The following is a 12232-nucleotide window of genomic DNA, read 5'->3' as shown; positions in this document are numbered from 1 at the left end:
GAATTGGCCTCAACAACTTTCTGTGGTAGAGAATTCCACAGGTTCACCACTCTCTGGGTGAAGAAGTTTCTCCTCATCTCAGTCTGAAATGGCTTACCCCTTATCCTTAGACTGTGACCCCTGGTTCCGGACTTCCCCAACATTGGGAACATTCTTCCTGCATCTAACCTGTCTAACCCCGTCAGAATTTTAAATGTTTCTATGAGGTCCCCTCTCATTCTTCTGAACTCCAGTGAATACAAGCCGAGTTGATCCAGTCTTTCTTGATAGGTCAGTCCCGCCACCCCGGGAATCAGTCTGGTGAACCTTCGCTGCACTCCCTCAATAGCAAGAATGTCCTTCCTCAGGTTAGGAGACTAAAACTGTACACAATACTCCAGGTGTGGCCTCACCAATGCCCTGCACAACTGTAGCAACACCTCCCTGCCCCTGTACTCAAATCCCCTCGCTATGAAGGCCAACATGCCATTTGCTTTCTTAACCGCCTGCTGCACCTGCATTCCAACCTTCAATGACTGATATACCATGACACCCAGGTCTCTTTGCACCTCCCCTTTTCCTAATCTGTCACCATTCAGATAATAGTCTGTCTCTCTGTTTTTACCACCAAAGTGGATAACCTCACATTTATCCACATTATACTTCATCTGCCATGCATTTGCCCACTCACCTAACCTATCCAAGTCGCTCTGCAGCCTCATAGCATCCTCCTCGCAGCTCACACTGCCACCCAACTTAGTGTCATCCGCAAATTTGGAGATACTACATTTAATCCCCTCGTCTAAATCATTAATGTACAGTGTAAACAGCTGGGGCACCAGCACAGAACCTTGCGGTACCCCACTAGTCACTGCCTGCCATTCTGAAAAGTCCCCATTTACTCCTACTCTTTGCTTCCTGTCTGACAACCAGTTCTCAATCCATGTCAGCACACTACCCCCAATCCCATGTGCTTTAACTTTGCACATTAATCTCTTGTGTGGGACCTTGTCAAACGCCTTCTGAAAGTCCAAATATACCACATCAACTGGTTCTCACTTATCCACTCTACTGGAAACATCCTCAAAAAATTCCAGAAGATTTGTCCAGCATGATTTCCCTTTCACAAATCCATGCTGACTTGGACCTATCATGTCACCTCTTTCCAAATGCGCTGCAATGACATCCTTAATAATTGATTCCATCATTTTACCCACTACCGATGTCAGGCTGACCATTCTATAATTCCCTGGTTTCTCTCTCCCTCCTTTTTTAAAAAGTTGGGTTACATTGGCTATCCTCCACTCCATAGGAACTGATCCAGAGTCAATGGAATGTTGGAAAATGACTGTCAATGCATCCACTATTTCCAAGGCCACCTCCTTAAGTACTCTGGGATGCAGTCCATCAGGCCCTGGGGATTTATCGGTCTTTAATCCCATCAATTTCTGCAACACAATTTCCCGACTAATAAGGATTTCCCTCAGTTCCTCCTCCTTACTAGACCCTCCGACTCCTTTTATATCCGGAAGGTTGTTTGTGTCCTCCTTAGTGAATACCGAACCAAAGTACTTGTTCAATTGGTCTGCCATTTCTTTGTTCCCCGTTATGACTTCCCCTGATTCTGACTGCAGGGGACCTACGTTTGTCTTTACTAACCTTTTTCTCTTTACATACCTATAGAAACTTTTGCAATCCATCTTAATGTTCCCTGCAAGCTTCTTCTCGTACTCCATTTTCCCTGCCCTAATTAAACACTTTGTCCTCCTCTGCTGAGTTCTAAATTTCTCCCAATCCCCAGGTTCACTGCTATTTCTGGCCAATTTGTATGCCTCTTCCTTGGCTTTAATACTATCCCTGATTTCCCTTGATAGCCACGGTTGAGCCACCTTCCCTTTTTTATTTTTACGGCAGACAGGAATGTACAATTGTTGTAGTTCATCCATGCGGTCTCTAAATGTCTGCCATTGCCCATCCACAGTCAACCCCTTAAGTATCATTCGCCAATCTATCCTAGCCAATTCACGCCTCATACCTTCAAAGTTACCCTTCTTTAACTTCTGGACCATGGTCTCTGAATTAACTGTTTCATTCTCCATCCTAATGCAGAATTCCACCATATTATGGTCACTCTTCCCCAAGGGGCCTCGCACAACGAGATTGCTAATTAATCCTCTCTCATTACACAACACCCAGTCTAAGATGGCCTGTCCCCCTAGTTGGTTCCTCGACATATTGGTCTAGAAAACCATCCCTTATGCACTCCAGGAAATCCTCCTCCACCGTATTGCTTCCAGTTTGGTTAGCCCAATCTATGTGCATATTAAAGTCACCCATTATAACTGCTGCACCTTTATTGCATGCACCCCTAATTTCCTGTTTGATGCCCTCCCCAACATCACTACTACTGTTTGGAGGTCTGTACACAACTCCCACTAACGTTTTTTGCCCTTTGGTGTTCTGCAGCTCTACCCATATAGATTCCACATCATCCAAGCTAATGTCCTTCCTAACTATTGCCTTAATCTCCTCCTTACCCAGCAATGCTACCCCACCTCCTTTTCCTTTTATTCTATCCTTCCTGAATGTTGAATACCCCTGGATGGTGAGTTCCCAGCCCTGATCATCCTGGAGCCACGTCTCCGTAATCCCAATCACATCATATTTGTTAACATCTATTTGCAGTTAATTCATCCACCTTATTGCGGATACTCCTTGCATTAAGACACAAAGCCTTCAGGCTTGTTTTTTTAACACCCTTTGTCCTTTTGGAATTTTGCTGTACAGTGGCCCTTTTTGTTCTTTGCCTTGGGTTTCTCTGCACTCCACTTTTCCTCATCTCCTTTCTGTCTTTTGCTTTTGCCTCTTTTTTGTTTCCCTCTGTCTCCCTGCATTGGTTCCCATCCCCCTGCCATATTAGTTTAACTCCTCCCCAACAGCACTAGCAAACACTCCCCCTAGGATATTGGTTCCGGTCCTGCCCAGGTGCAGACCGTCCGGTTTGTACTGGTCCCACCTCCCCCAGAACCGGTTCCAATACCCCAAGAATTTGAATCCCTCCCTGCTGCACCACTGCTCAAGCCACGTATTCATCTGCGCTATCCTGCGATTCCTACTCTGACGAGCACGTGGCACTGGTAGCAATCCCGAGATTACTACTTTTGAGGTCCTACTTTTTAATTTAGCTCCTAGCTCCTTAAATTCGTTTCGTAGGACCTCATCCCTTTTTTTACCTATGTCGTTGGTACCAATGTGCACGATGACAACTGGCTGATCTCCCTCCCTTTTTAGAATGTCCTGCACCCGCTCCGAGACATTCTTGACCCTTGCACCAGGGAGGCAACATACCATCCTGGAGTCTCGGTTGCGGCCGCAGAAACGCCTATCTATTCCCCTTACAATTGAATTCCCTATCACTATCGCTCTCCCAGTCTTTTTCCTGCCCTCCTGTGCAGCAGGGCCAGCCGCAGTGCCATGAACTTGGCTGCTGCTGCCCTCCCCTGATGAGTCATCCCCCTCAACAGTACCCAAAGCAGTGTATCTGTTTTGCAGGGGGATGACCACAGGGGACCCCTGCACTACCTTCCTTGCACTTCTCTTCCTGTTGGTCTTCCATTCCCTATCTGGCTGTGGACCCTTTCCCTGCGGTACGACCAACTCGCTACACGTGCTACTTAACCATGTTAAGTCGGGCAATTGCGGTCATAACCAATGTATTGTGAGAATAAATTAAGTAATGATCTGCGATGCCGGGTTCTACATGCAAGCCGACAAAACCAAGGGCAACCTCTCGTAGGAAGCACCCCCAGCGGGCTACCCGATCATGTAGTCTGCGCTTCCGGGACCAATGTGATGCCCCAGGGAACGTGACCACACACAGAGGGACCATACCAACTGCAGGGCCAGCAGTCAGCGGATTGCAAAGGCAACACTACCAGTACCCTGCCCCTGATCGGCTCTACCTCTCTGGCCACCAGGGCCAGTACCAGGAGCAAGAGGCTAGCATCCTCCAGTTTTCCCAATGGGACCTGGGATGACCAGGCTCCCACTATCGCTGAGGAGCAGCAAAGAGACACCACAGCCCTCAAAAGAGGACAGGGAGGCCACACACTCCTGTGGCTCTGCCCACCACTAGACAACGGCAAAGGCCCTGAGACTCAGCCAGGTGAGTGATCCGAGCCCACTCAGCTGGCAGGGGGCTCAGCACCACCATCAGACAACCTGGACACAGTCCGGTCACTCTGGAACTAGCATCCTCACCCACCTGCACCTACACCTCAGGGGCAAGACTGTGATACCACGTATGTACCTTACCTGTAAAATACACTTGTTCCACTACTGCAGAACCCAAACAGTGATGTAATTAATCCTATGGTTTTTTGTTCTTTCTTTCTGTACATGTATGCACATGCAGGTGTTGAGCCACACACATGGTCTATTTAAGGGGAGGGGGGGGGGGAAATGGATGCATGTAGCCATGGACACATGGATCACACCCAGAACCCAGTCAACCCCCACTGCAACCTCTAACCATCCACTGCTGACCATTTCCCAATGTTGTGGCAATAAGGACCTGGGGGTCAACAGGGAGAGAGCCAAGCCAAAGCATAGACAAGGTGCAAGGGCTTTGGGCACTCAAGTCTAGGGCCGGAGCACACAATGCAAATGCCAGTGGCACAAGACTTACGGGAGATGATGTTGTATATGTATTTCATAAGTATACTCCCTGTACACACAATGTACAGTTACATAAGCCTACTGGATGTACCTTCACACTGTATATAATAAGTTTATACCACCAGAGGGTGCAACTGGTGGAGACCTAGGTGTTACCTGTACACCACAGGTAACCAGGTATAAAAGGGAGCTCACCATACTGTACCCTAACTCAGGAGCTGCAATAAATGGACTAAGGTCACCACAGTTCAAGTGCAATACCTTGCCTAGTGGTGTCGTTAATAGAGTGCTTACAGTCACAATAGTTCCAGTCTTCATGGAAGTGGACACAGGGGTGAGCCAGTCAGTAATGAATCAAACATAGAAACATAGAAACATAGAAAATAGGTGCAGGAGTAGGCCATTTGGCCCTTCGAGCCTGCACCGCCATTCAATAAGATCATGGCTGATCATTCCCTCAGTACCCCTTTCTTGCTTTCTCTCCATACCCCTTGATCCCTTTAGCCGCAAGGGCCATATCTAATTCCCTCTTGAATATATCCAATGAATTGGCGTCAACAACTCTCTGCAGTAGGGAATTCCACAGGTTAACAACTCTCTGAGTGAAGAAGTTTCTCCTCATCTCAGTCCTAAATGGCCTACCCCTTATCCTAAGACTGTGTCCCCTGGTTCAGGACTTCCCCATCATCGGGAACATTCTTCCCGCATCTAACCTGTCCAGTCCCATCAGAATCTTGTAAGTTTCTATGAGATCCCCTCTCATCCTTCTAAACTCCAGTGTATAAAGTCCCAGTTGATCCAGTCTCTCCTCATATGTCAGTCCCGGGAATCAGTCTGGTGAACCTTCGCTGCACTCCCTCAATAGCAAGAACGTCCTTCCTCAGATTAGGAGACCAAAACTGAACACAATATTCCAGGTGAGGCCTCATCAAGGCCCTGTACAACTGCAGTAAGACCTCCCTGCTCCTATACTCAAATCCCCTAGCTATGAAGACCAACATACCATTTGCCTTCTTCATTGCCTGCTATACCTGCATGCCAACTTTCAATGACTAATGAACCATGACAACCAGGTCTCGTTGCACCTCCCCCTTTCCTAATCTGTCACCATTCAGATAATATTCTGCCTTCGTGTTTTTGCCCCCAAAGTGGATAACCTCATATTTATCCACATTATACTGCATCTGCATTCCTTGGCCCACTCACCTAACCTGTCCAAGTCACCCTGCAGCCTTTTAGCGTCCTCCTCACAGCTCACACCGCCACCCAGCTTAGTGTCGGCTACAAACTTCGAGCTGAATCAAGAAGCCTTTGAGAGGCTATGAGGCAATCAGGCTGAACGACCCAAGTTGGTCCCGGTTCAGGCAAAGCTGTGCACCTACACCAATGAACTTATCCCAATCGTTGGTAGTGCGGATGACGGCGCGGTGCACAAGTTACCCCTGTGGATTGTTGCAGGCGATGGACCAATGCTACTTGTAAGAAGGTGGATGGAGAAGATCCATTGGAGCTGGGAAGATTTCATCCCTCCAGCGATCGACGTCCTCTGCGCTCAGAGGCAAAACGAGCCCTCACCTGAGGTTGGATCTGGCACCAGAGAGCAGACCAGCACAGCACCTGAAGCACAGCACCCGAAGCATAACTGCGTGGAGATGATCCAGCTGAGATGACCCAAACGCACCTCCCAGGCGCCAGTGGCAGGACTCCGGAGGAAGAAAATTGGATCCAGAGGCAACTTCCCAACCTCGGTGGCAGAACCCGGGGAGAAGAGGATCACAGCAGTCGACATCGTGGATGGAGGAAAGATGGCACCCAAACCACGAGGTGAGGCACTGAAGAAAAAGATGGCGGCGGCCAGACCACGAGGTGCAGCGCTGATGGAGTAACACGTGACACCAAGCGAAGAAGAGGATTGGGGTAAAGATAGCAAGGCTCGCTTAAAGGAGGCCTGCAACTCACCACATTTAAAGGGACAGTTACACACTCTCAATCAATGTAATAGCAACTGTGAGTTAGATGTAGAATTTGTAATTGATGATCAGAGTTGTGTACATGTAATAAGCAAAGAAAAGTCGCGCGATTGCGATCAGAGCTACAGGTTATTTACAATAAGTAATGAAACGTTGTGTGATGTAGGATTTCAACTGCATACAGTCAATGCAGCGGGCAGACACCCATCGGGAGCACACAGGTCCAGCGAGCTACCCAATGTAGTAGCCTGCATCCCTGAGACCAGAGTGATGCACCACAGAGTATGACCACAAGCAGCTAACATATACAAGCTGCACAGCAAGCGATCGCAGGAGGGCAACGGCACCAGTATTGATACCCTGCCCCTGATCGGCTCCACCTCTCAGGCACCAACCTCCATGAGCCTTAAATAGCAAACTGCAAGGCATAGCCACCGGACCCTATCGCCACCAAGGCCACACTCTGGAATGAAGGGTTACCCGCAATGGTTCTCCCAAATGGGACCGGGACCAGCCAGGATTCCAAACCAAATAACTCTCAGGCAAGCGAGTCAGCAATTTCCTGTGCACTGCTAGACGACTGCTCCTCAGGGAGCAGCAGCGACCCGGGACGCAAGGAAAGGACAGGGAGATCACAGGCATTGTGAACCTGCCCAACGCTAGGAGCAACGGCATAAGTCCCGACAGCAGGCAACTTGAGCCAACCGGGTTCCCACTGCCAGCACTGGGCACCATGCCGCCACCAGACTACCTGGACACCATCCAGCAGTTCTGGAACTAGTTTGTCCTCAAGCACCGGTGCTGACCCCAAGTATACTCCAAGTATGAACCTCACCATTCAAATGTACTTGCCTCACTACGATACCACGAATGTAATACTGTGAATCCAAATTTTTTTTTTGGACTTGAATGTATATGAATGTAATGAGCCAACGGCACCATCTGTTTATGGGGGGAGGGTGGGGGTCAGAGAATGGAGTGGTCATGGATGCACAAACAGAAACCACCAGCACCTCTACTGCCAATGAAACGCCACCGACTCTCCCAAGATGGAAACAACCCTCCAAGGGTCAACCAGATTGAGCTAAGCCCAGAGCACAGTCAATGCATGAAGGCGATTTGCACTACGGACTTGGGGGAGAGTGATATCATGTATCCTACATGGTTACTGCTTGTACTATCCCAAGGTGTGCCACCAGAGGGCACTGCAGTGGGAAACTTGTACGTTGCCTGTACAGGTGTGCCAGGCCTAGGATAAAAGGCAGGACACCAGGTGTGATCCTCACTCTGGAGTTACATTAAATGGACTCAGGTCACTACAGTTCAAGTACAACACATTGTCTCGTGGAGTCATTATCAGAGCATCAGAAGACATAACACTCACAACCACCTGCCTCATCGTGGATCCCCTGAACCCAACTGGGTAGGGTTTTATTGAGTCTTGTGAACATCATGTGACTGGCTATGCCACTCCAAACTCAATGGGCCCAAGTTTCGGCCTCAGTTGCTCCTGATTTTTTGGAGCAACTGGTGTAGAACGGAATATCTTAGAAATTCAAATTCTCGGCATTTAGTTTGCTCCAGTTCTAGTCAGTTAGAACAGTTTCACTTTGGAACAAAATTTTTTTTCAAAAGGGGGCGTGTCCGGCCACTTACGCCTGTTTTCAAAGTTTCGGCAGTGAAAACTTACTCCAAACTAACTTAGAATGGAGTAAGTGAAGAGCTTTGTACGCAGGAAAAAACCTTGTCTACACTTTAGAAAATCAGGCGTAGGGAGGGGGGGGGGGGGTTTAAAGGGAAGTTTACAAACATTAAACACTTCAGTTTTACAAATAAAGAGCCATCATCAATAATAAATGATAAATACATCAATAAATCAACCAATAAATCAATCAAAAAAAATTAATAAATAAATAAAAAATTTAAAAATCAATAAATAAAACATTTTCTACTTACCGCCTGCAGCACCGGGAGCCCTCCAACAGCATGCTGGGATGCCCCCCCCCCCCTCCCAGTGTGTCTCTGTCAGTGTCTCTATGTCTGTCTGTGTGTCTGTGTCTCTCACTCTCTGTCTGTCAGTGCCTGTGTTTCTGACAGTGAGGGGAGGGGGAGGAGGGGGGTAGAGGGAGAGAGGGTGGCAGGGGGAGGGGAGGGAGGGAGGCAGAGGGGGAAGGAGGGAAGGGGGTGGGATGGGGGAGGGGGGGAGAAGGTGGAGGGGGGGAGAAGGGGGAGAGAAGAGAAGGGGAAGGGGAAGGGGGGGAGGAGGAGAAGGGGAAGGGGGGAGAAGGAGAAAGGGGGGGAAAGGAGAAGGGGGGGAAGGAGAAGGGGGGAAGGAGAAGGGAGGGAGGAGGGGGAAGGAGAAGGGGGGAAGGAGAAGGGGGGGTGGAGGCTGAACGGGCCAGGCCCGGCGGCCGGGCCCAAGACTTCGGGCAGGGCCCGTCCCCAGCACCAGATTTACAGGTAGGTGGCGCTGGGTCGGGTCGGGTCCGGGGTCGGGTGCGCGGGTCGGGTCGGGGGGAGCGCGGATCGGGGTCGGGAGCGCGGGTCGGATCGGGTCGGGGCCGGTCCGGGGGTGGGGGGGGGGTGCGGTCAGGAGCACGTTTCGGGTCGGGAGTGGGGGAGAAGGGAGGTCGGTTCGGGTCGGTTCGTGTCGGGGGTGGGGGGAGGGAGGTCAGGTTGGGTCGAGTCCGGTCCGGGTGGGTGGGGGGCGGTGGGGTCGGGAGCGCGGGTCGGGTCGGGGCGGTGGTGGGAAGGAGGTCAGCTCGGTTCGGGTCGGGGGGGTGGGGGAGCGCGGGTTGGGTCCAGTCCGGGGGCTCGGTTCTGGTCCGGTGGCGGGGGGGGAAGCGGGAGTCGGGTCAGTGTCGCGGTCGGGTCCGGTCCGGGGGGGGGAAGCAGGAGCTGGGCGTGGGAGGAGCCTTATGCACGCAGCCCCAGTGAGGCCATTGGCCCAGGGCTAGGGGCTGCGTGCTTCAGGCCCCTCCCACACAGTTTTGGGCGCCTGGAGCTACTGCACATGCGTGCCCACTGTAGCGCGCATGTGCAGAGGTCCCGGCACTGTTTTCAGCGCAGGGACCTAGCTCCGCCCCCCCACCGCTCGTGCTGCGCCGCGCCAGGCTCAAGAGGACCAGCAGGGAGCTGGAGAATCTGGAAGTTTTTTTTATGCGCACTTTGTGGCGCGAAAAACGGGCATCCAGGTCGAGGCTGCGCCGTTCTAGGCGCGGCCCGAAACTTGGGCCCAATAGCTCTACAACTATTTTCTTTGAAACTATAAATCAAGTGCCCCCTTATTAAAGGGACACTAAAACCGACAAATTTAATCAAATTAAACTTTTAACATTCAAGAATCAAATTAAAATTTGGTTGCCGGGGGTAATGATGCACTCCAGTCCCTCCGCGCCCACCTCTCGCAGAAGACCATGAGCGTACCGGTGGACACCGCCAGGGACACCCCGGCTCGGATGTAACTGCGGAAGAGAGACAGGCAGTTGGGCTGAACGACTCCCTCGACCGCCCGCTACCTGGACCGGTTGATGGCCCCCTTGGCCATGCCCAGAAACAGTCCTACAAGGAGGCCTTCCGACCTGCCCGCTCCCCTCCGCACAGGGTGCCCAAAAATCAGGAGTGTGGGACTGAAGTGCAGCCAGAATTTGAGGAACAGCCCCTTCAATAATGGAACAGGGGCTGCAACCTCACACATTCCATAAAAACATGGAACACGGATTCTTCCAGACCCCAGAATTGCAGGCGGCCTGGGAGTCCATGAAACAACTTAAAAACTTATTGCACGGGACTGCTCCGTGCACCACCCTCCAGGCCAAGTCCCCAATAAATAGTGGGAGGACTCCCGTGTAGAGAGCACTCCATTGGAGACCCCCGCCTCCTCCGGACGGCAAGATGGTGCGCCATGGCGTGTCCAGACGGCAGATGAGGATGGCAAAGTGGAGAATGTGCAAGAGCAGCCCGTACAGGAAACCCCTCCGCGCAGAACTGAAAGGCACGGAGGGGATTTCCCGGAGGAGGCTCAAATTGTGAGGCGCCGGCTCCTGAGGGAGGTTTCGGGACTTGGCGCCAATGAGGAATTCCGTCCGGATGGGGGTCAGTTCGGACGGGATCTCCCCACGTGCTTGGGCCTCCTCGACACACCTAACGGAGTCAGGGCCCAGAGCTGTTTTTAGCGACTCGATGGCATCGGCCGCGCGGCGGACGTTGGCCCAGGATAGTCGCCGTGCCAGCTTCTCTGCCGCCATACAGCCCGCTCCTCCGCCATCAAGCAGGTCCCTGACCCTGGTCACCTCACCAGCCACAGCCCTCTCATCCGCCTACCACCTAAAACCGCGGTCGTGGAGGTACGGATTCCTGAGCAACGGCTCCCGAAGGACAGCCGCCACTCCAGACAGGGGAGAACTGCGCTTGGTTCCAGATCCTGATGAGTTCCTGGTAAAAGACAGGCAGCCCCTGCACAGCGGTCCCGACACCCCCCAGGCTCACAAACAGGAGCTACGTATCATAATTGAGGCAGTACTGCTGGCGGAAGAAATATGTCACCAGCACACACCATCTAGGAGAGGGCTCGACGTACAGGTATCTCTGCAGGGTCTGAAGACAGAAAGTCACAACCTGGGTGCTCAAGCACACCAATGCCTGACCGCCCTCCCTAAGCTCAACAGCTCTACAACTATTTTGTTGTAATCTGTAAAACATAAATCGTTAACTTAAATGCCCCCGATTAAAGGGGGGACCACTAAAACAGAAACTTTCAAACAAGTGCCCCTTGTGTTTTGAGGGCACCAACACACAAATTATACAAGTGCCCCTGGCTAAAAGGAGGGGTGGGGGTGGGGGGGGGTGGACTCTAAAACCGACACAATAAACAAATTAAATTTTGGATATCAACTCAATTCAAATCAAAATTTGGTTGCCAGGGGTGATGATGCACTCCAGTCTCTCCGGTGCCCACCTCTCATGGAAGGCCGCGAGCGTACCGGTGGACACCGCGTGCTCCATCTCAGGGACACCCTGGACCGGATGTACGCGTGGAAGAGAGGCAGGCAGTCAGGCTGAACGACCCCCTTGACCGCCCGCTGCCTGGACCGGCTGATAGCCCCCTTGGCCGTGCCCAGGAGCAGTCCTATGAGGAGGACCTCGGACCTACCCGCTCCCCTCAGCACAGGGTGCCCAAAGATCAGGAGTGTGGGACTGAAGTGCAGCCAGAAATTGAGGAGCAGCCCCTTCAAATAATGGAAGAGGGGCTGCAACCTCACACATTCTATAAAAACAAGGAACACGGACTCCTCCAGACCGCAGAAATTGCAGGCGGCCTGGGAGCCCGTGAATCGACTTAAAAATTTATTGCATGGGACAGCTCCGTGCACCACCCTCCAGGCCAAGTCCCCAATAAATAGTGGGAGGACTCCCGCGTAGAATGCACTCGATCGGGGACCCCTGCCTCCTCCGGACGGCAAGATGGTGGGCCATGGCATGTCCGGACGGCAGACGAGGATGGCAAGGTGGAGTGTGCAGGAGCAGCACATTCTGGAAACCCCTCCGCGCAGAACTGAAAGGCACGGAGGGGATTTCCCCAAGGCGGCTCAAGTTGTGAGGTGCCG

The sequence above is a fragment of the Pristiophorus japonicus genome, chromosome 16 (genome assembly GCF_044704955.1).
Source record: "Pristiophorus japonicus isolate sPriJap1 chromosome 16, sPriJap1.hap1, whole genome shotgun sequence".
NCBI lineage: Eukaryota > Metazoa > Chordata > Chondrichthyes > Pristiophoridae > Pristiophorus > Pristiophorus japonicus.
Note: the sequence above shows the minus strand (reverse complement) of the source record.